The sequence below is a fragment of the Anser brachyrhynchus genome, assembly GCF_964034855.1.
Source record: "Anser brachyrhynchus genome assembly, chromosome: 5".
Lineage (NCBI taxonomy): Eukaryota > Metazoa > Chordata > Aves > Anseriformes > Anatidae > Anser > Anser brachyrhynchus.
This window is the reverse complement of record NC_137699.1, coordinates 10197084-10219878: the sequence shown is the minus strand read 5'-3', so window position 1 is coordinate 10219878 and position 22795 is coordinate 10197084. Positions and strand designations below refer to the sequence as shown.

Here is a 22795-nt window from a genome sequence, read left to right as displayed (position 1 = left end):
TCTTGCATGTTGAACCATTGACTGTTGGATTTACAAGTTTTTGTATTGTTTTAATTTTTGGAAATATTTCATGTCAAAATCTGTCATATAATGATTTCTACTTTGCTTGAGAAGGATGTTTTTATTCATTGATATAATTGTGGAGTAAAGTAATAGATCAGTTATGCTGAATTAAGGACTAATACCTTTTTGCTGTCCTCATTTGTTGAAATGATGTTATCAAGATGTTCAGTTTTGTTAATAACCATGAAAGCATGAGGCTTTTCTGCTCTCTGTGACATATGCTGAAACCACATATATATGAGATACACATTACACTTTCTACATAAAATGAGCATGCTATTGGTTATAAAATGTAATGCTGAAATCTCAAATCACATGATTATTCTACTATAAATAACAGTAAGTTGAGGCTACGCCAAGTCTTTCTCTGAAGAACTGGAGAGCAAGTTGTGTTTCTCTTCTGTGTTTTCAGCTTTGCAAGGCACAGACAGAAATTTGATTTTCAGTATTGACATACTGGGGACTTAAAGTAACAAAAAAACCAAAATGTCATGGGAGTTACTTACAGATCATGACTGACTCCTTATAGCCAAGGAGCACAAGTCAGACTTTGCTCTCCTCTTCCATTTTCTGTAGTGCAGGGGGTTTCCCACTGTTTTTTTCCTGCTTCTGTATTCTGTTAGATGTCACTAAATGATTTCTACCATGTAGTATCTAAGAAGATAGAAGATATATATAATTCATCAAATCATTCCTTCCAAAAATGAATAAAATATTCACATCCAAGTAGGCATCAAAAAGCTTCCTATTCTCTTGAAAAGCTAACAATTACTACCTCTCAAGAGGTCTGTGCAGCACTATTGGATGGTGAGATTCCTCTTTTGTGTACTGTATATTTTGTTCAGCTAGAGACCAAAGAACACTTTTTCCACCTTTTCTTATCAAAGAGTAAAAGAATTCCACTGTTTTTTTTTTTTTTTTCTTCTTGTGGAGGTTCTGTTTAGAGAACTACCGAAGAGAAAATGCAGCAAAAAGAGTATAACAACTACATTTTGTATGATAAATGAACACTATTGATTTTCATATAGGGCCTTTCATAATGATCTGTATATAAATGGAGTCAATTAAACATGACATTAAATATAAAGGTTTAAAGCTGTTATTTAAATTGACAGATTTCACAGGAAAGACACTGAAAAAGCAGCTCAGGTTTAATTGTATCCCCTCCCAGCTACGAAGATAGATATGGAAGGCTTAAAAAAACAAAGGTAATGCAAAGAATCATAGTAAGCAGTCAAGATTGATAAGAAGTCAGCAAGTAAAGCCAAGACATCCCCAATGGTTTGAAAAAGTTGTAGGAACGTTTTCACTCAGATTGGTTGGTGGAGAAGTTGGTAGAGGAAGAGAGAATGACAGAGAGCCGTGTAGTTTTCTTTTCCTGAAACTCTGAGATAAAATTTAACCTGTTCCTCTGCAATGTGATCGGAAAGATGATGGTAGGAAGCATAAGTACAGTTCTGGGAAGGAACAATTTTCAGTCTATTCAAATTAAGTGTCATAGAGAGAAAGAATAAAGACTGCTAACCTTTGTGTACTGTTGGTGCTATAATTATTATAAATTAATACATTATAAGACTTTGTAAGAACATTTTCCAGAAAAGAAAACTACTTATTAATTTCATAAAATAGTTTCCATACTGGTTATTTGAAACACAGCATTACCAATATTTTAGTTTGCAGGGTTGTTTTTTGTTTGTTTTTTTTTTTTGGGGGGGGGGGAGGAGGGGTGGGAGGAGGGGTACAATTGTTCTTGAGTATTGCTTTGTGCTATGTCACAATATCTAAGCTATTTAAGAGCTTGCTTCTCATTTCTAGAAATAACTTAGGTGCTTTGAAGCCTAAGATTCATTTTTACTTAGGTTTTTGCTTAAGTCACTTTTGAAAGTGAAGCACAGCTTTCATCTTGCCTAGCTTTAATGACAGGAAAAGAAAAACAAAAACAAAAAACCTAGTCTAATCTAGTTTGGGGGTTCTTGTGTGAAGATTAGACAAAGAGACAGAGGGGCCTTTTTATCTCAATTGTTATAAGCCCCTTTCACCCCAAAATCTCTTTATCTTTCTGGTCATAAGGGAGAATCCTTTAAAATACGGTTATTATTTCTGTCATGTTTTATAGTAGCTGTGTAATAATGCTTTGTATATCAGTCCAACACTGCACTCTCTGTGGCTTGGATTCTATGGGAAACTAAAGGCTCTGAATCATGTAGATTTGCAAAGGCTTTCAACATTCATTCTCCCTGGATGGTGGCGAAAATTACAGACCTTTTTAATAATTTGTATCATTAAATTACTACATTTAGAAAATGACAGTAAAAATGTATCTGTGCATCTCTACTTCCACTAACTTCAAGAAATACATATATTTTCCTAAGGAATATAAATCACGTGCTAAATGATGGGAGTCAGCTTATCCTAGTGGGAAATTTTTCCAGTGTTTAGAATTGCTCAGTACTTTGGCACATTCACCTGACACATCTGACTGAGGAAACCCAAGAGGAGACTCATCTGACCTGGTACGTATGGCAATGGTTGTCTTTTATAATTATTTTATTGTAGCTAACAAGGTTTATGCATTTACATTGCATAACCCTCCTTTGAAGATTTTCTCTGCTTTGGAGGGGAGTCCATCAGTATTTGTAACCGTGTCATGTATAATTGTACTTTTTCAACTTCCTATTTTCATACTATATTTAAAAAATTTCTAAGCATACCTATTCATTTAAGTGCCTATGACCTAACTCTGATTAAAGCATTCTAAGAGGTATTTTGTAAACACTTTTTTTCCCCCGTTAGGTTTTCTATATTCTTATAATCTTACTTATAAATAGTTACATGTGTTGAGTCTGGATTCATTTGAATTACGCACTAGAAAGCATGACGTTCTCGTTTCTTTAAAATTTTCATTTAGATTTATTTCTGATTGTAAACAACCCCTCGAAGTCTAAGTATGCGATGCACAGCATCCTATTAGTTTTTCATATAGATTAGGGAAGAAAAAAAAGTCTTTTAAAGTATTACTGAGAGATGCACAGATAGTAGATATAAGTTACTTAGAAGCAATTGGAATGTAATGATTGATGGAGTAAATTAACTAATGCAAAACAGAGAAATTCGGATATAGCCCTGTCGCAAACCTTACCCCACTACGTCTGCAAATTCTGCAGCTTTCAACACTGCACAATACCTTCATTTCACTTCTAATTTAGAGAGTTATTGACTCCAGGGTTTTGTAATACAGCTTCAGTAAAAGTTGGCACTTGAAAAACTTTCCAGTTTAAATGAGAAATTTGCTGTCTCTCTAAAAATAGATATGACTGTAGTAACAGGAATACAATCTTCCTTGTCAGTATTTTGCAGTGGTTCAGCATTCAGAAGTTAAAATTACAATAAAGCAATATTAACGGAAGAGCACACATCCCAGTTTCCACATTCATTTAGTACTAGCTCCTGACTGAGAACAGGTGTGCCAATAATGGCAATGTTTTCTACATCATGATAAGTATTAGCAGCTCATAAAGAGCTAAATGCCATAGCCAAAGAGTTGTCATCTAATTTTTTATTTATTTTTTTCCCAATAATTTCATTTATTCTAAGTGAATGATGCAGTTTGGCCAGATCCAGAGATGATTTGAACAGCAGAAGAGGTTTATCTGCCCAGTCTCTCCTGTGATGTGACTGGAGTTAATGCACACCCTCAGTGCAGCTGTCTTCAGGTGCCCAGTGCTTTCTAGAAGTGACAAGTGCAGGCAGCGATGCTCTTGCACAACATTCCATTTGCAGAAGGGATGTAACTGTCATCTCCCATATTTTCCTTTCCTAGGGAAAGAAAATAACCCAAAGATGTGCTGCAATTACCATGTCAGGTGTTTTTGTCAGAAGAAGTTACTGTGGCTTGTGCTTAGCAATTGCACAGTAGCTGCAGAATGACTTCTAGATATGACTGCTTTTTCTGGCAGCAGCTGCTTCTTCAGCTGTCATCATTCCTGGAGGTTTGGGGACATATTCTTGTTCTGCATCTGGGCACGTGTGAAGAAACATGAAAGTGAACGGGAGATGCCTGTCTCCAGTGTGGACCCCAATAAACAAGGTTTCCAGGAATAGAATATAGGGCAGGGTTCTTAGAGGTTGAAAGCCTCTCCCTGAGGGGCATTTTGGAAAGAACATAGGGACAGCCTCTGTGTCACACAGATTATCCCAGTGGGAATTCTGCTCTAGAGCATTTAAAACAAAGATGAAACTGAACCAAAGTCTCAGAAATATACTCTGTCCTTTTTTACATTATTAGCTTTCTCAGTTTGCCAGTCTGGATATTGTAAAAGGTCAGTTGCCTTGTCTGATAACTTTCCAGTATTGCTTTCTTCTTGTCAAGCAGAAAGGAATATTGGCTTTATTCATTCCAACTATCAGACTTGCAAATATTGCTACAACCTCAAATGATATTATTTATTGATGATTTTTTTTTTGTCCTTAGAATTGATGAAAGGGATATTTACAAATGATTCGATTTATTTATTTTAATTTCTAAAGGATGTTCTGGTTCATTCTGTTATGAAATATTTTGAAGGAAAAAATCATACAATTTATAAGAGTTTATCTATTCCTACTCTATATCAAAAAGATTAATTTCTATAATCATTTATTTTGAGCAGGAGTGACATGCAAACATTTTTATTTCATATACTAACTTATTTTCAATAAAAAGTGAAGTGATGTGGATTCTTTTTTCCATTCAAGAGTAATATGAAAGCAAAAGGAATATTATGGCACTTCTCTCCAGTTCCTCTGAGGAATTTATTCCATCTTTATTCCACTCTTCCTATTGTAATGGGATTCATCTAGTCAGGGGTAGATATATACAGTGTTGCTATTTCTGAGTTATTTGCCTATATTTCCTTCAGAGTTGATTGAGACAAACTTGTGTTTCCATGGCATGTTATCTTATTTATAAAATCTAAAATAATTCAAACCAGGTTTATCATATTCTGTTTTATAAAGAATGCTAACCAGATTTGTTAGGTATCATGGTTCTCAAAAGTTCTTAGGTGACAGCTAACTAGCCCTAGCAGCCCACCTACACTGCTGTGCACCCCAGACTGGAAATCTACTTTCAAAGACGAATGAACGCTTTCTTCGTTTACATGTGAATTCTGTCTTTGTATGCAAAAAGCAAGAAACAACTTTTCAACTTATTAATACTGAGATGCACAAAATTTTACATTTCTAGGAGGAGAAATATCTTCATATGTAATACTTACATATAGGTGGGTCGTCACAACATCCAGCCTAGATATCTGACATTTCCATTAGCAAACAATTCCATTTATAACAGTAGAGTGAGTACCTGTGCCTTTTATTTTTGGTCATTGTTGACAGTAATGAACACTTGCAGAAGGGCAATTTCAATAGGATCATAGCCCCATGGAATCAATGGTACTGTGACTTGCTGCCGTAATTTCCTGCAATAAAGATGTCATTGATTATAACATTAAGAATAAATTAGGAGACTGGGAACTTGGTCATTCATATGCTTGTTTTGTTTTCCATTGTGTCATGATGAGACTTTAAATTTTATTCGAAGACAAATGTTTTTTTTTTTTTTTCTTCCTGGTGTAACAAGGAAAGCTTTCTCTCTCCTCTTTTTTTTTTCTCTCCTCTTTTTTTTCTCTCTCCTCTTTTTTTTCTCTCTCCTCTTTTTTTTCTCTCTCCTCTTTCTTTCTCTCTTCTCTTTTTTTCTCTTTTATTTCTCTTTTTTCTCTTCACATAATAAATTTACAAATTGTTTAGTCACTGTGATCATGTCTGTAACTGTGTGCTGTGCTGCTAAAGATCAAATATCATACAGACATTTAGAGGGACAAGAACTTTCTATGTTAACACTATTATTGTTTCTGTAATAAAGTTCTGTCTGAAGTATGAAGTAGATAGGTAGTGCTATTGCAATTTTATTTCTGCAGGTTCTCAACAAACCCTGTTGTACATAATAAGAACTTAGCTGCATGTTCACGTTAGCTTTCCACAGATAATGTCACAGATAAGGTAGGACGGATGGCATGACAAAACATCTAGAAGTAGCTACGTCTGCTCCCTCACCTGAGAAGGAGAAGCTGTATGGGCACTGTTTTCAGAACTGTCTTCTGTCTACAGAATTGTCTCCTTTACCCCTTTCACTTACTGAATATATTATAGAACAACCTCACATAACATAAAAGTTTGTTTCTTTGTTTTTAAATATCATAGGCATGACTACTTTTGAAAGACTTCAGTCTTGGCCATTGAGAACAATAATATTGTCCTTCTTCATTTTCCAACGTAGCCAGCTGAATTAATCCCAGGGACAAGGTTTAAGACCAGCCATTTAGAGTTTGTACTGTTTGTTTTCCCCTAGGTATAAAAGATAGGGATCCGTCCTGGAAAGAGGCAAACCCTTTTTGTTTTTACAATATCAAGTGCATTTTAATTCCAGGACAGCACAGAAAATATTTCAAGGAGCTATAAAACTTAGGTAGATATAGGAAAAACAAAAACAAAAAAAAAAAAAAAAGAAACCACTGTTGCGTTCTTAATGGAATACAAAGAAAATATAATCTTACACCAAAAAAAATAATTCCTATTTCCACTTTGTACCATCAGAACATTTTATTTAAATTATAGCTTTCAAGCCCCTGATATTGTATTTTTCCAAGAAATATGTATAACGCTTTCTTCTTTTAAATGCACTGTATATATTAAAGCAAGGAATCAAATGAGTCTGTAACTAGCTGAGTGAAAGACATCATTCTAATTTTATTTTTTTTATGAATTTTGAATCATTATCTTATTCACCCTTAAAATAGTTCTTGCAATGAAGAATAAAACTGGACAATGTAAGAAATATGATTTCATAGTTTATTTCTAAAAAAAAAAAGCATGAAATAAAGAAAAACGTGGTGTAACAGCAATTTCAACTTATTCATTACATTTAAAATATACTTAAGAATATTACATCAATATCACACTTCTGGAGATGAATGGCTTCTATTCTTAAACAGTAAGTTTAAAAAAAAAAGTCCATTTTGCTGGGTAGAAATTCATGCTATTCCAGATAGGGACAGTTTGAGCTGTCTATGCAGTTTTAATGAGAATCCACCAGATGGCATGGGAAAATGAACCTCATTAACAGAATTTTGTAAATGGTGATATTTCAGGTTTGCTGGCTTACTTTGTCAAAAGTCTTGTTCTGAGGCAAAAAATCTTGTGATATTAAAATGTTTTAAAATCAAGCATTGTCTTAAAAAATGTGCCACAAAATCTGTTTTTTTCCTTTGTCATCTTTTTTTTTTTTTTATTTTTTTACTATAATGATTTAAAGGCATTTTGTGTCACCAAAGTTCTGTTTAAATTCTGACTGAATACATTTAAGCAATACATTTAAGCGTGTTCCTAGCTTTAAATACTCCAACGTGAAGCTTATGTTTAAGAACATTGTTGAACTGGGGACCCAAATGGTAAAGTCTTTAAATTAGTGAGCTCATAAATACTGTCTTAGATTTAAGTCATAGATGATGGTCAAAAAAGGGCTGTGGCAGGCTCTGTACGGTCATTAACACTTGAGATTATTGTGTTAACTTCAAGACAGATGTAGAGTATTAATAATTGAATTGGCATCCTTCCAATGTAACTATGGAAAAGTCTTAAAAAAAAAAATCTCTCAAGAAACCACCGGTATTGATCTTCCATCACTGCATTCAGTGATTTTGGAAAGAAGTGCAAGTGAATAAAATTTCTACTATTTTTTGTCTTCATTTTTATTAACTCTTTTAACAGTTTGTTTTTTTTTTTTTTCTCTAGAGCTGAGAAAAGCCTATGAAATGGAATTGCAGTGAGTTAAATAAGTACAGTAGCCTCAGGAAGATATTAATTTTTAACATTAATATATCCCTATAGAAGTCCCATTTAATTGTTTTTGAGTTCAATCTACATCATTTTTACTGAAGCTAAAATAGGGTCAAGATTTAAATGTATCACTTTTTCAGGTTCATCTGTAATTAAACCCAAAATACTACACTTATGACCACAGTGCAGAATTATTGCTCAAAGCCTGATCTCTCTAACCCTAACATCAAGCAAAAATTCCTTCTGACTTTACATGGAATACTATCAAATATCATCACTCAGCAAAAATTTCTTTGAATTCAATACAACAGCATTGGCCATTCAGGCCATATCTACATTAGCAAATACAGAATCACAGTAGGAGGAGATCTCTAGAGCAAAGCAGCTGGTGCTGACGGCTCAAAATCTCTAGATTCTGCAGAATAGCTCTAGCTCAGTTCTGTGTGTTCTGGAGCCTTTGACAGGTGGCATGAATTAGTCAGTGTCGGTGGTACATTCTCCACTGGAGTTTTTTCTTCAGTGAGGTTCAGGACACCTTTACAACAAACGCTTGTTAAGAAGCACAAAAAGGAGACTTGCTTCAGAAATATACTCTAGAGCTGAACTAAAATGCTAGTGTGAATGAACTGTTTCAGAGGACATTTGGTTTGGGTGAGGAGGACTGACAGATTTTTTCTCCTTATTTGCTTTACAGTGATTTTCAAACTTTCAAAAACAAAAAGAAAACAAAACAAAACTGAGCAATCCCCACAGGTGTGTTCTGTCTCACCTCTGACTTGTTATGAATATTTTTATGACTCTAAATTTGATAACATAATAAGATTCTCATACACTTTCTTCCCACAGATATTTGTCTGAATATTAAATAAGAAAGGTCAACAATTTCTGGCATCTTTCCTTTTCCCTTGTTCTATTTACCTCAGAAGGAGTTGAATATTACAATTGAGGATCTTAGATGGAAGTCTCGATGCATTTTTCAGTTTTACTTCCGAAAAATGTACTAATATTTGGTTCAATGTAGATGGCTATGGTCATCGTTTATGGAGAAATACTGGCCCAGTTTTTGACCCCCATCTCAATGAAAAATTTATGTTCTCTATGTTCAAACAGATTTTCCCATATTCCAACTTAAGTCTGCTGCCTCTCATCCTCCCACTGTCTATATTTGAGAAGAGCGTGGCTGCATCTTCTTTCAACCCTCCCATTACATTGTTTCAGATAGCTCTGAGAATTCCCCCTAACTTTAACCCAACCCTTCCTCAGGCTGAGTGAGCCCTGTCCTTTCAACAAGTGCTCCAGCTTCTCACCTTCTTATTAACCCAATAATGCCAACAAGACTGAAGTGCTCCATTATTCCGTTGCACTGGGAGGCCCCAAACTGGACGCAAAGCTCCAGATGTGGTCTGAGTTCCAGAAATACTGTCTTTGCCTGAGGTGTTATAAAATATATAGAAAAAGCCTTGGGTGATACACGTGCAACTTTCTGTCCGATGACATCTCTGCACTAAGTATTGCAGGTGACTGGAGCCATGACTATTTTTTTTCTGTGAGTGTAGGCATCTTGATGTAACTTAGAGATTGCCTCCTGAAGTTTTGCTGCAGTCCTTTTCTCCCTCTGCTCCAGGCAGCTCTACCAACCTTTGTTAAACTAGCAAGGATCAGACCTTGTGGTGATATTATCCATTCTTTTACTTTCATAAAGAAGACAGCTTGACTGAAACTGAAAGTTACAGGATGAAAAAAACTAAAGATAGTTGCAACTTTAAGAAGCCATCTCACAAAGGCTATGGTATGTAGATAAGGATTTCTGAGTCTGAAGTGAGTGAGTGGGTCCAGTGAGGGCTCTTGTGGATTTTGTATTACTTTGATTGTTGTATTGCTGTTATGACTTTTCAAGGGAAATAAATTACTATTTATTGTTCTTATTTGGAAAGGATCAGTAGGCCCAACAGCAGCTGTGAATGAGTCCCATGGTGTTTCTGTGCGCATGTGTGCACGTATAGTAGAGTGCCTGCCCTCAGTTTCTTAAAATCTAAATTACCAAGGAAGCTGGTAGGTGGAAGAGGTGAGTGGGGTGCCTTGCAGGATCAACGCCAAATTTTGTATCTTACACTGACTAAAGCTACAGCACAGTCTACCTACGTATTGGAGGGTCTTCCTCTTAATCATGCTTTAACTCTCACATGGACGGAGTGACAGCAAGAAGTCAAAAGGTCTACTCAGTTCTGTTAAGCACATAACAGCTCTTGCTGTGTTGTGAATTATTCAGATAAAAAGTTAAATTCAGGCTGAATTTTAGTCCTCAACGCAAGAGAACATGTAGCAAGATAAACTGATAATAGCAAAACAGGCCTACAAAAATAACTCAGATAATCCTATCATCATCTGATTGCATAAATTAGAGCAAACACAAAGTAGTTTTTTGTTGTTGTTGTTTTGTTTTTGATTGTCAGTTTTAGACAGATTAATTTGTCATGAGATAATCAGGACACTGATTTTTTTAATTTAATTTTTATTTTTTTTTATTATATAAGTGAATTGTAAGGAATTATTGCCAGTTTTTTGCACAGAAAAATGCATATATGCATATTCTTTGCAAACAATGACAGTGGTGCAGGTGTATCTGATATATCACTCTTCATCAGCAACACCTGATGAAGGCATCAGCCCATACAGAAAGTTTAAAAGGCACATTGAGAGCAAAAAGATAATGTGCAGTAGTAAAAAAATATACATCTCTCAGATCAAACCAAAGTTGTGTGTTTCTCTATTTTGATGACCCTTAAAAAAAAAAAAACACACACACACTTTTTTTTCTCCCAGTTCTGGTTGGGATAAAAATATAAAACCTTGGAAGTTTGCTGGAATGAGAAAATAACTATTTGGACAATTGTACTTTCCTGATTGTGGCTATCTGTGCTGCAAATTTCAAGCTGAGAATAACTTTCTAAAGCAGAAAAGCAACTAGCTGCTTTAACTAGTTTAAAGATAGGTATAATAACTGAAACATGGCTTTACACTGGGGGAAGTCATCATAGTTCAGCAGTGCTTAATGTAATGGTTTTGTTTTTAACCAAAATAGGGAAACCCAACTAATAGGGAAAGCTGCTGATTATAAAAGTGGAACTCTGTTATTGACCACAGATGGAAAGCTCATGACATTCACAATTGCTGATCCTAAATTTAAAGTTAAGATTATTATCAAACAACAACAAAAATATCAGTTTCTACACTGTGTTTTTTCATTTTCAGTTCTTATTTATGATTGTTCATATTTTCACATCATAGTATTATTTTTTGATGTTTTCTTTGGGCATCTTTCACAAAAGTTCATCAGAAAATGAAATGTTTTTCACCTTTGGAATGCCTCAGTAAATTAAAAATTGTCTAGTTATTATTAGCAACTTCTAAATGGCACTAATCCTACAATTTGACATCAATTTTCTGTCATGAGTAATGCTGAAAGTTGACGTGACAAATAAATCTTTGTTTTCTGTTTTAGCAAATGAGAGCAATGTAAAAACAATGAACTGTGGCACCAAGACTAATCTTTGGTTTAGCTCTCTGTCTCCCAGCAGTCTTTAAAGCATCAAACACATTTCTTCCCAGTTGCATGACTAATAGTCAGCTCCTGCAGAGAAAAATTATACTCTGGGACAAATCTACATTTATTTATTGCACTACAAGTAAAAAATAAAAAGAAATTCCCCCCCTCCCCACCCTGTTTCTACATATCACCATTAGAGAAAATAGAGTTTTCCCTACTGAGATTTTTTTTTTTTTTGAGGGAACTGAGTGATTTGCACTGGGATTTGTCTCAAAATTATCATAAGAAACACTAAAAAGTTATTCTAAATCACAGTTTAAATAACTAGGATAGATTTTTTTTTCCAATTTTGTTAAAGAAAGTCAATTCCAATACCAAACCAATTTTGAGGAAGAAAACCTTTCTAATATTAAAATTGCCATTTACCAAAGATAATGAGACAAATTCTGCTTTCCGTTTATCTGGTTATTTTTCTCTAAATTAGGAGAATTAAGAGAATACTTCCATCTCAATTTAAAAACCTGATTTTAAAATGCAGTGATAAGAAAAAACTTAAAATCCCTTATTTAAAAAAAAAAAGTTTTTTTTTTTCTTAATTTAATCTTAGTCTAGTATTCACATCAAAATTTGGAACATAGTAGATCTTTAGATTTAGAGAGATATTTTCAGATGTGTCTTCTCCAAGTAGTTAATTGTGAACAGTTCTTGATTGTCTCTTTCCTAATGTAAACACGTTTCTTTAGTCTTTCACTTCAAGGGATAATGTCCTGATGTGTAGTTGTGTCTGCAGTTCTTTTTTTGAACTCTTTCACATGTATCTAGTTCCTATACCTGAGAGCTTTTTTTTTTTTTTCCTACAGTAACTTCTGATTGCAGAAACTGATAGCAGACCTCACTTTGTCCGTGTGACTATGCATATTAAACCTATGGTTTATACTGAAAAATTGGTGAATTCCTGTTCAGCATTCCAAAAATATTGGATGCAATCAGCATATTTTCACAGTAGTTTAGAATAGCAAAAGCAATTCAAGCAGCGTTAAGAAAATAACTTATCTTTTCTTATGTGACATGGATTTTTATTCTGGTTATTCTACACTACAGTATAGATCATGTTGTCCCATGTTGATCCATAGAAATTTTATGGAAATACTTAGGAATGTTTTAGGGGAATGATATTTTCTGATGTTATCAGATTTCTTTTGTAATCAGGCAGTGGCTGAGGACCAGGGCACTTGAAATATACATTTATAATTTCCTAATTCTCCACTTCTTTTTCTTTCAATCATTTATGACCAGTAATTATCAGCATATCCTTTGAAAATTTCTTCAGGATTTCCATCCATTCCATACAAAGAAATGAAACCTTCATCTTGAAGCATTTCTTAAATGTAAATTACTAACTTGTTTCTGTCAATAACACCTTAATTTTATCTTTATTTTAGTTTTAATGCTTTTCACAGCATTACTATTTTCAGCTGTTATCTGCTTGTCATATCTGACTTTCTCCTGTGTAATATTGTAATTGTATTTGTAAACTACTTATATTCTTACAACGAGATTGTTCTGAATATTTAATTACAAATAACTTACAACTTTGCTAGAAGTAGAGTTGACAGGACATAGGAAATTTTGAATGTCCGCATATAAGCACTTGTAGTATCTCTCTGAAACCTGTTACTGAGTTGTAACTTTAAGAGGAAAGCATGGGTATCCATGCATCTGGAGACCTGAGCATATTTCAGACATTTCAGAGAACCTTGGCACCAGTGCAAGGTGTATTTTCATTGTGTGCATTCACATCCATTGTCATTTGCTTATAGACATTCTATAATGTATTGTGTGTTATAATAAAGTGATTATTGCATGAAATCCCACTTTATCAAGGACATATTTTAATTATGTGCCATAAACTGGTTAAAATACTTTTTTCTTTTTTTTTCTGAAGTATATAGTAAAGCTCCTACTGACTTGAAAAGACCATTTTTTTACTATTAATATTATTATTTTTTTAGACTACAAAGCTCAGTCTGAAGTCAGTAGCATTATGGCACAGCAGCTGAGGATTCAGGTTTTGTAATGTAGAGATCTTACCTGCATCCCTTCAGTGTTTTGATGGTTGTTTTCTTTCACTTTGCTCAATGATAGGACTCAGCTCATGTCAAAATTAGTAAGAATTATTGTTTGCATTTAATAAAAAGTGTTCTTATTTCTACGACTGTTCTTATTTTCTATATCTAAATAAAGCACTCTGTGGCCACCTTGATAGCTGTTAGTAATAGTGAAAATACAAAACAAAACAAAACACTTTTGTTCTTTATCTATGTTGTTTCAATTAATCCTGGGTAATCTAATGATTCAGTGATTTAATTTTAATGATAACATCCAGCTTCAGAAAGGACAGATAATTCCAATGACGAGTGCAAAGGATTTTTTACAGATTTGGTCAACGGACTAAGAAATGAATTTTGACAGAACAGAAAACTGCAAGACACTAATCAGTCTTCTGATCACTCTGAGTACATTTCTTGTTTATTGTAAATGAATAGCTCAGGCAATTTGCCTCTGACTTATAAAAATGATACATTAGGCTTAAAAGTAAAAATGCCGTCTTTTTGAAAGGATATTTAATTCATGAGGTTAATTACAATGAAATAAAATGTTATAATTCAAAATAAAATATTTTATGCATAACCAGATCTTTTGTCTGATAAAAGAACAAGCACTTCCCTGTGATAAAGCTATTTGCCACAGAGGCTCATAAAAAGAATACCAAAAACTACTAATAGGTAAAAGCATACATTCCATAAATTAAAGCATACCTGGTCTCTTTTTCTGACAAATGTTCTCGTTAACGCAATCTTTAGACAGGATTCTCCAGAATCAGTCCATTTTTTGGCACAGTCCACAGAGAAAGAGAGATGCTCTGTGGTTGGAATTCATTCATTTTGTGTCATTTGAATGTTGAAAATTAGGCTGGTAGAACAATCAATCCTTTGCTTAACAGAAAAATGGACAGCAACTTTTACATAGACTAATCCCTTTTCTATAATTTGGGCACCTCAGTTTCCTCTGTCAAAAGCCTATCACCCATAATAAAAACAGTGTTTATTCTCTGTTTAATTCATTCTTAATGGAGTAATAGAAATATAATTCCTATAGAAATCAATAGGGCTTGTATCACCAGACCTCAGTAAGAGCTGGATTGTGTGCTTGGTGTTTTTATTAATAAGAATCGCTACTTGCTTATGAAAACCACAACTTGTTAATAAAATGAAAAAAAGAACGCAGCAGTTCAAGGTAATTTAGTGTAAGTAAACATTTTCTAGAATGGGAAATGCATAAACTTTTGGCAGATAAAAAATCTTGCTCTGCTGTGTCATGCTGCAAAGTATATGAATTTTGGTATCAGGTTCATTTGGAAACTGCTGCAGTCTATGAATGAGAAAGTAATTATAAACTCTCCATTTGTTTTGATATTTTAGCATGTTATTTATTTCAAGGAAAGAAGGACAGGAAAATAGAAGGATGACGAATACAAGTAGTAACTGTGAGTAAAAAATAAGAAGTGCATTCACTATCATGTGGGATACCATAGATATTACTCTAAATTTCAGTGTATAGGTCAATAAAAAAAAAAAAGATCACACACTTGGAAATGCCTGTTTATAGTAATATATTTATTCTTTTGCTTAAGTATCCATCCTGGAATTTTCACAAAAATTAGCATTTTGGTTTTGGCAATTCTAGTTATTTTTGAATACACACAGTTCCTGAGAGTTGCTTATTCTTGAACGACTATCAAAATCCCCACCCACAGAAATCTGCTGTTATGTTATTAAACTGTTGTTTGGGATGAAGTTTATGCTCCATCTCACCGTCTTTCAAACAAACAAGCCCCCAAAATGCCCAGGTGAGTCCATCTAGTTCAGTAGTCTTTCTTTAGCAGTGAAAATAGCAGATGCTTTTTTAGACTGAGGATATTTTGCACATAAGGTACCTCATCTTATGTGATCCATTGCCCTCTTGCTTTCACAACATTCACAATTTTGGCATTTACGTGAATGTATAACCTACAGTTTGTGGGAATACACTTTGACAGTCTCCTTATCCTGATTTACTCTACACCTATCTTTTGTGTGAACATTACTGTAGATGACATCGTTGCTTACATTTTAAACAAAGCATGAGATTTACTGCCCTTAAGAGAAGCAGTACTTCACTGCATTCAGAGGAACCCTTATGCAAGCTTCATGTCTTCAGCCTCTCCCATTTGTGAGCTCTGAAATCCTTGCAGAGACCAGGAATGTGAAGCTTGATCCCACAAGGAACAAAGAGTTCACTTCTGGGTGAAATAGAGAGCTTATCATTAGCTTATTTCACTTCAGTATATTTGATCAGGTTAATGTAACTCTTCACGTATTTAAAGTTAAACATGTGCTAAGGACTTTGCCACACCAGTACTCGAGTGCTGATTAAGCCCATGATGAACCTGCATGCCCAAGCACTGGTCTGAGAAATAAAGTTGTGTTTTTGCAGTGGAAAATTCCGCTAACCTTGCATATTCAAAAGTGATTTGCAGGCATAACAGTGGCAAGTATGTTAAGCAGATAAGGGGGAAGTCACACTGTCCCAAAATAAAGAGGATAGCTAAGAAAAACAGGACGAGCAGTGAGAAATCTGTAAAAACTAACAACCACGGGCCCTCTAGTCATGAGAGAAGGAAAAAAAAAAAAAAGAAAGAAAAAGGAAAAGGAGAAATTAACGGTAGATCAAATAAATTTGTACATATATGGTATAGTAATAAGCGTTGAGTAGTTTGTGAACCCATAGTACTCAGCTAATGAGGAAACAGGACAAAGTAAGTGTTGGGCAACAGGGAATATAAGGTTATGATATACTTTTGCTCTGTGCTTCTGCTTGCAGGATGCCTGCCATTGCAATTGCAAATAAAAATGCTACTTCATTGAGATCCTTGCCTGTGTTATTGGCTGCAGAGTGCTTCTCACACCGGGGGCACCTTAGCCTGGAGATTCAGCTGAGACAGCAAAGCCAGTTGATCACAAGCAAGATCAACACATTTTCCTTCCTTGCAGTCGCTTTAGTGTCATTCCTAGTTTCAGTATAACAATAACATAAATTATCCTCTGAGGAACTGTGGATGTCCTTTCTGGAGCCTGACGTGATGCCGCGAGCACTCTCACAGGAAAGGGCTGGCAGGGAAAGGGGTGAGCATCCCCAGCTGCTGTGTGATCTCCTTGTCAGGTTACCCTTTTTACTACTCATTTGATAACCTCTGCTCCCTAGAAGAAGCATCTCTAGAATAATAGCATTTGACAGGTAGCGGATAGCATTGATACCACCACAGCTGTGTAATTTCTGGTGTTCTTTCAAAACATATTCTTATTTCCTAACACAGGCTTCCTGCTTCCCGCTGCTGCCAGGGCTGGTGTCCCACATGCTGGGCTGCCAGCCATGCCAGCGAAAAATCGGTGGCAGTAGCTGGGTTACGGTCAGTGATTTGCCTTGTTAGGGTGAAAAGATGATCAGAAGAGGGAATGACTGAGGCAGGGGCAGCTGGAGGCCCAGTGCAGGGCCGTGGACAGGCTGATGCGGCAGGCTGCAGGTGGGGCCTTGCCTGCTGGGCTGGCACCACACCTGTGGCACATTTCCACGTCAGTTTTTAATGGATCATCACAGGAAGGTGTGTTTCTGCAAGTTGTCAGCAGAAAGGGGGATTTTTGTGGGAGAGAGTGTATAGGATAGTGCTGCAATCCTCTTTGATTTTTTTATTTTATTTATTTATTTATTTATTTTGCCAGAGTAAATTCTCCATCTCTGGTAGGGCTCTGGAAGGCTGTGTGTGGTCAGCAAACCAGTCAGAGGTAGGTTTCTAAAAAATGTTACAGTGCTTATGCTGTAAGGTTGTGAAGAGTAACAAATGACAGAGGGATGTTTTTGAACAAATGAAATGAGGGAGTCATGGTCTGGGGCTGTCATCTCAATAGTGAGCTGCAAGGGCAGCATGAAAAGCTCTGTCTACCAAGGTGCCTGCAGTGTGGCCGTCGTGCCTTCTCTGGTGTGTGTGGCCTTCCCTCAGGGCGGGGAGGCCTCAGCTGAGGTGGTGCTTTTGTGTAGGGTGTCGGAATACAGCCTGTGTTGCTGGGCTTGCTGGAATCCCTGTAAAATGTGTGTGTTTGGCTCACAAGGGCTTTTGTTGAGCTAGAGAGCAGTCAGGAAGTCCAAGCGATAAGAAAAGGTGTTAAAATATTCTTGAAATCCTTAAAGAAAGAGGTGAGGCCTAGTCACAAAGCATGAATTTCACTGTCTTCAAACGATAACCAACCTTGTCTTAAAAGCTGAAGGGGATGTTATGAAAGTACCAGGTTTTTGCTGTTTGCTTAGAGCTTATACTGTGTGGTGTTAAAAACAAGTAAGGCGGTGCTTCCATCGCAGTAGTTTGTGTCTGTCTGTCTTATGTTTTTCTTTAAGAAACAAACTGTAAGTATCCATGGCACCTACAAATGGAAAGAGAAACACCAGTTTCAGAAGATAAGAAATTTTAACAAAGTCTGTGTTCAACAAGCACGTAGAAGAAGTTATGTTCAGCAACAATATTGAAATTCTAATGTGGTGTAGATCAAGAATTGTACTGAATGGAAGATAAATGCTTGAGACTAGGATTATACATAATAATCCATCTTTATCTTGACTCCCCTTCTACTTGCATGGGTACCATCCCAGATTAAGTGGGTGAAATCAAGCTGCTGTTCAAGTGTGAGCAGAATCTCTTGTATTTAGAGTAAGAGCAGTAAATGTGTGAACTATGTGGTGAAGCATCACTTATAAAGGGTGTATATTTTCTCGTCAGTAGCTGTCTTCAATATCAAAAACAGCAAGATCTGAACAATAACAAGGGATTTTGAACTGTGAAGAAATAACTGGTATTTTATTATTCCTATCGGAACATCTTGAGTATGTGAACAAAAACAAAAGAGCTCATAGAGTGTACTGCAGGGGGTTTACATGGCAAGGTTTTGGTAGCAGGGGGCCGTAGGGGTGGCTTCTGTGAGAAGGATCTAGAAGCTGCCCCATGTTTGGTAAGGGTCCCACTGCTGACCAGAGCTGAGCCAATAAGTGATGTTGTTTTGTGCCTCTATGAGAGCTTATTTAAGATGGGGAAAAAAACACTGTGCCACACAGCAGCTGGGAGAGTGAGAGGAGTGAGGAACAGCCTTGGAGGCACCAAGGTCAGTGAAGAAGGAGGGGGAGAGGTGCTCCAGGCACCGGAGCAGAAGTCCCCTGCGGCTTGTGGTGAGGACCATGGTGAAGCAGGCTGTCCCCCTGCAGCCCATGGAGTACCACGGTGGAGCAGATGGACCTGCACTGATGGAGGCTGTGGCCTGTGGAAGACCCCTGCTGGAGTAGATTCCGGGCCGGACCTGTAGCCCGTGGAGAGGAGCCCACGCAGGAGCAGGTGACCTGGCAGGAGCTGCTGCCCGTGGGGGATCCAGGTTGGAGCAGTTCGCTCCTGAGGGATGGACCCGTATCTGGAGCAGTTCTTGAAGAGCTGCTGCCTGTGGGCAGCCCATGCCGGATCAGTTCATCAAGGATTGCATCCCGTGGGTGGGACCCCACAGCACAGGGGACGAGAGTGACCGAGAAGGAGCAGCAGAGAAGAAGTGCTATAGACTGACCATAACCCCCGTTCCCCTGCGCCGCTCGGGCAGGAGGAGGTGGAAGAGGGTGGATGGGGGGGAAGGTGCTTTTGGTTTCTTTCCTTTGTTTCTCGCTTCTCTAGCTTGTTAGTAATAGGCAATAAATCTTACTATCTCCCTATGCAGAGTCTGTTTTGCCCATCACAATAATTACTGCGCGATCTCCTCGTCCTTATCTCAACCCTTGAGCCCTTTTCATCGCATTTTCTCCCTGTTCCTCTTTGAGGAGGGGGAGTGAGAGAGTGGTTGTGGTGGAGCTCGGCTGCCCACCCGAGTAAAACCACCACAGTACTTACACTGAAATGAAACTGAATTAATTTCTCCACACTCAGATACTCAGTCAGGATTCAAGTTAGACGTGGAGGAGACTAGGAAATATAATTAATGCAGAAGTAAATGTGGAGGAAAATCAGACAGTATAATCACTCTCACTAGGTAACCACAAATGTGCTACAAAAGTGTTTTCTGCTACAAAATATTTAAATGATATTTTCAAATATGGAATATCCTAGGAAGTACTACTCCTGTAGATAGCTGTTAGGTGAAAAGAGTTACTAAGCATTTGAGAACCAGTGTGTAATTCTATCTAAGATTAAGGACATTAATTTATTTATATCAACTGTAGCAGTGAACCACCCCCAAAAGCTTTGTTGAAGTGCTTGGTAAGGTTTCTCCTCATTTTGTTTTCTTCTTATTCTTTGAAGCATGACAATCCTCACTTTAGAGGGACTAAATATGGTAGATTGCTAAGAATTGGAAACCTGTTGGGGGGGGGGGGGGTGGGGGGGGAAGGAACTCCATGGACAAAACAAAAAGAAAAGTCATTAGACTGGGGGTAATAGAGTTGTCTTTTGTATGGGGGTTCGTATGTTCTGACTAACACACACAAAAAAAAAAACAACCCTACGTATACATAGAACACCATATCTAATTTAAACAACTCAACAGAGAAGTGCTATTAGTTTGAACAACAACAACAAAAAAAAGCACATTGATGAAATCTTGTTACAAGCTTTGCCTCTGTAGTTACAGTTGTGCTGAGTAAGTTAGACTGATTAAAATTTATGGAAATTATGGTGTATTTTGCTAGTGCACTATCCCATAATTATTTCTGTGGTCCTGTTTCTAATATCTGCAGGCTGCGTTTTGAGAGGCATTGCAGCTCTTATCCAGGGTTCCAGTTGGCTGTCACTCCTGATAAAATCCTGTTGGTTCTGTCTATAACCTGACTGCAGCATGGAGCAGTGTGGCTTGCTGCAGTTAAAAAAAAAAAGTTTATCTCAGGTATGCAAACAACATATACTCTGAGACTTGCTTGTATTAAAATAATTAGTTTGTATTTATGTGGTATTTGGACTTAAATTTCCAAGTTCTGACTACCAGAAGGAAACATGTAGTGTAGTCTAACAACTCAAGAAGTAACGTATTTTTAAATTATCACCTACTCCTACAGACAATAAATAAAGGCTTTGAAAGCTAACAGAAAGCTAACGATTGTGTAAAGCATTCCTAGTTGAATGGGCTACTGCCTATCTTGAAGATAAGCTATAGAGAAAGCTGCATTTATATCTTTTAGTAAGGCTTAATTGCATCAGTTACATCTCACTCTTGTTCCAGATGGGAAACACCTGACATGCCTATTCCTTGGGTGCATTACTTATTAGGTGGATGGATGTTTAGGAATGGACGAGCTAGAGAGTTTTGTCTCTCTTTTGCAGTTACACAGGGTTGCTTTTTCTGGTGCATATTTTTTTGCTCCTCTATTTCTGATGTACTACGGTATGAATAGAACCATCTGTCTATAAAAGAGTGGCTACAGGCTTCTCAATTCTTCCCATGTATTTCAAACTAAAATTTAATCTGAGTCTTTTTTGATTTGTCAGCAATGCTGAAAAACTTGAGCTGATGGTGTGGTGCAGGCAAGGCTCAAAGAGTTACCAAGTTTTCTACAAAAAAGCAGAAAGTCTGTTGTTCTTGCCTCCTATTGGGAAAGTAAGTACTTCAAATGTGGTCTTGTTTTAAGATCATGGTGTAAGATGGGGGGAGTAGCTGACAGCAGTGATCTGAATCACTGTGAGGAAGGCAGTATTCCATGCTTTACATGGATGCTTCAGTTCTCTGTATTTCAGTACGATTCTTTAAGAGCACGGGTTACGCAATGTGGCCATCGTGACATAACCCCGGGAGCTGTTTTAATGGTAACTCACGTTGGAACATGTGAATGTTATTTAACTCTGGCCCCAAGTAGAGCATATTGTAGTGACAGAACCTAGAGGTCACAAGCAAGGCAATTGTGAAGTGAAGCCATGTCGCAAAATGTGTTCAGAAAGATGGCCAAGAAGTCTTAAATTATTATTTAATTATTTAATTATTTATTATTATTATTATTATTAAATTTTCCTTAACTGTGACTTTTGAAAGGAGCTATGTGTGATAATACCATGGTAGATGGCTGTAGCTATTCAGTGAAGCACTACTCTATCTATGGTAGAGAACATCAGAATTTCTTGGAGCTTTCAAGGTGTTTGTAGAGCAGATGAGCATTTTCAGGCAGTTTAATAACCTTAGCACATCTTTCACGTAATCATTCTTTGGCTGGCTCCTAGCTTTCCTCAATTTAAGAGCACAGCCCTTCATTAAATAGCAAGGCTGCTAGCCGAGGATATGGAGCTAGCAGGTACACTGTCCTAATTAGTAAGTGAATAAATATATAAAAATCTAATCTCCACTGCATCCGATATTACAGGAGATCTGCTCTTTGAAAACAAGATTTTGGCAAATTACTGAGAAAAGAATAGACATCAGCGTGTGTGTATAAGTAGATGATACTTCTTGGGGGATAATGAACTGCTTGTATATGCTGATTTGCCTCTGTGGCCAACAGTTAATACTTATGGTACGCCTTGTACAATTGTGTTGTATAACAGCTGATTTTGAGACATGATTGTAGTCCAGATGTCGTCAGTTTATAAGGTAACTTGGATACACAGTGCAGTCATGGCTCTAACTGCATTGTATACTGAGACCAAAGTGCTTCACAGTGCTCTCCAGCAGGGTCTGTCATAGTGTTGTTTCTCTCTGAACACATCATTTGTACCAAGCTTCTAATGTGATTTATTTTTCTTTGATAAAGAAGAGAATAGCTGGGTGTCAAGTCTTAAGATGTTCTTAAATTGAGAATGTTTCAGATTTCTTAGCAATAGCTCTATTCTTATCTGTGCACATGCTTAACAAGAAGCAAGAGTTATATATTTATATAAAAATAAATGTATCTGGTATTTACTATTCCCTGTTACCTAGCCAAAAGAAAATATATTCAGACCCATCAGTGTTGGCAAAAATCACTGTCAATTTAGGGTAGGAACTAATGTCAAAAGAAGCAAATGGAACTGTTGGTTTAATAGTAAAAAAAAAAAAAAAAAAACCATGAAGACCATGCAGTCTTGGCTATATATATATGTAAATATATATATATAAAATTATCAAGCAAATGTTGCAAAACAAATAGTTTAAATCCTCTTGTTTCCATTTATTGTTTTAAAATGTATAGGTTTCCTACATTTCCTCTTACCTAGCTGTGTAGTATATAAAGTATGTT

General features: G+C 36.4%; 1 protein-coding gene across 5 annotated transcripts in view; it reads left to right on the top strand.

Moving 5' to 3' along the window:
- LUZP2 (leucine zipper protein 2) overlaps positions 1-22795 on the top strand; it is a 345602-nt gene that overhangs the window by 74876 nt on the left and 247931 nt on the right. For 2 of the 5 annotated variants that reach the window (XM_080593098.1, XM_080593096.1), the window contains exon 1: positions 17194-17364. The exons of 2 other annotated variants lie outside the window; for them this stretch is intronic. The gene's annotated coding sequence lies outside the window, so the exon portion shown is untranslated. Of the gene's footprint in view, positions 1-17186; positions 17365-20335; positions 20482-22795 lie in introns of those variants that run through there. One more of the 5 variants, XM_080593093.1, reaches the window with a different exon arrangement.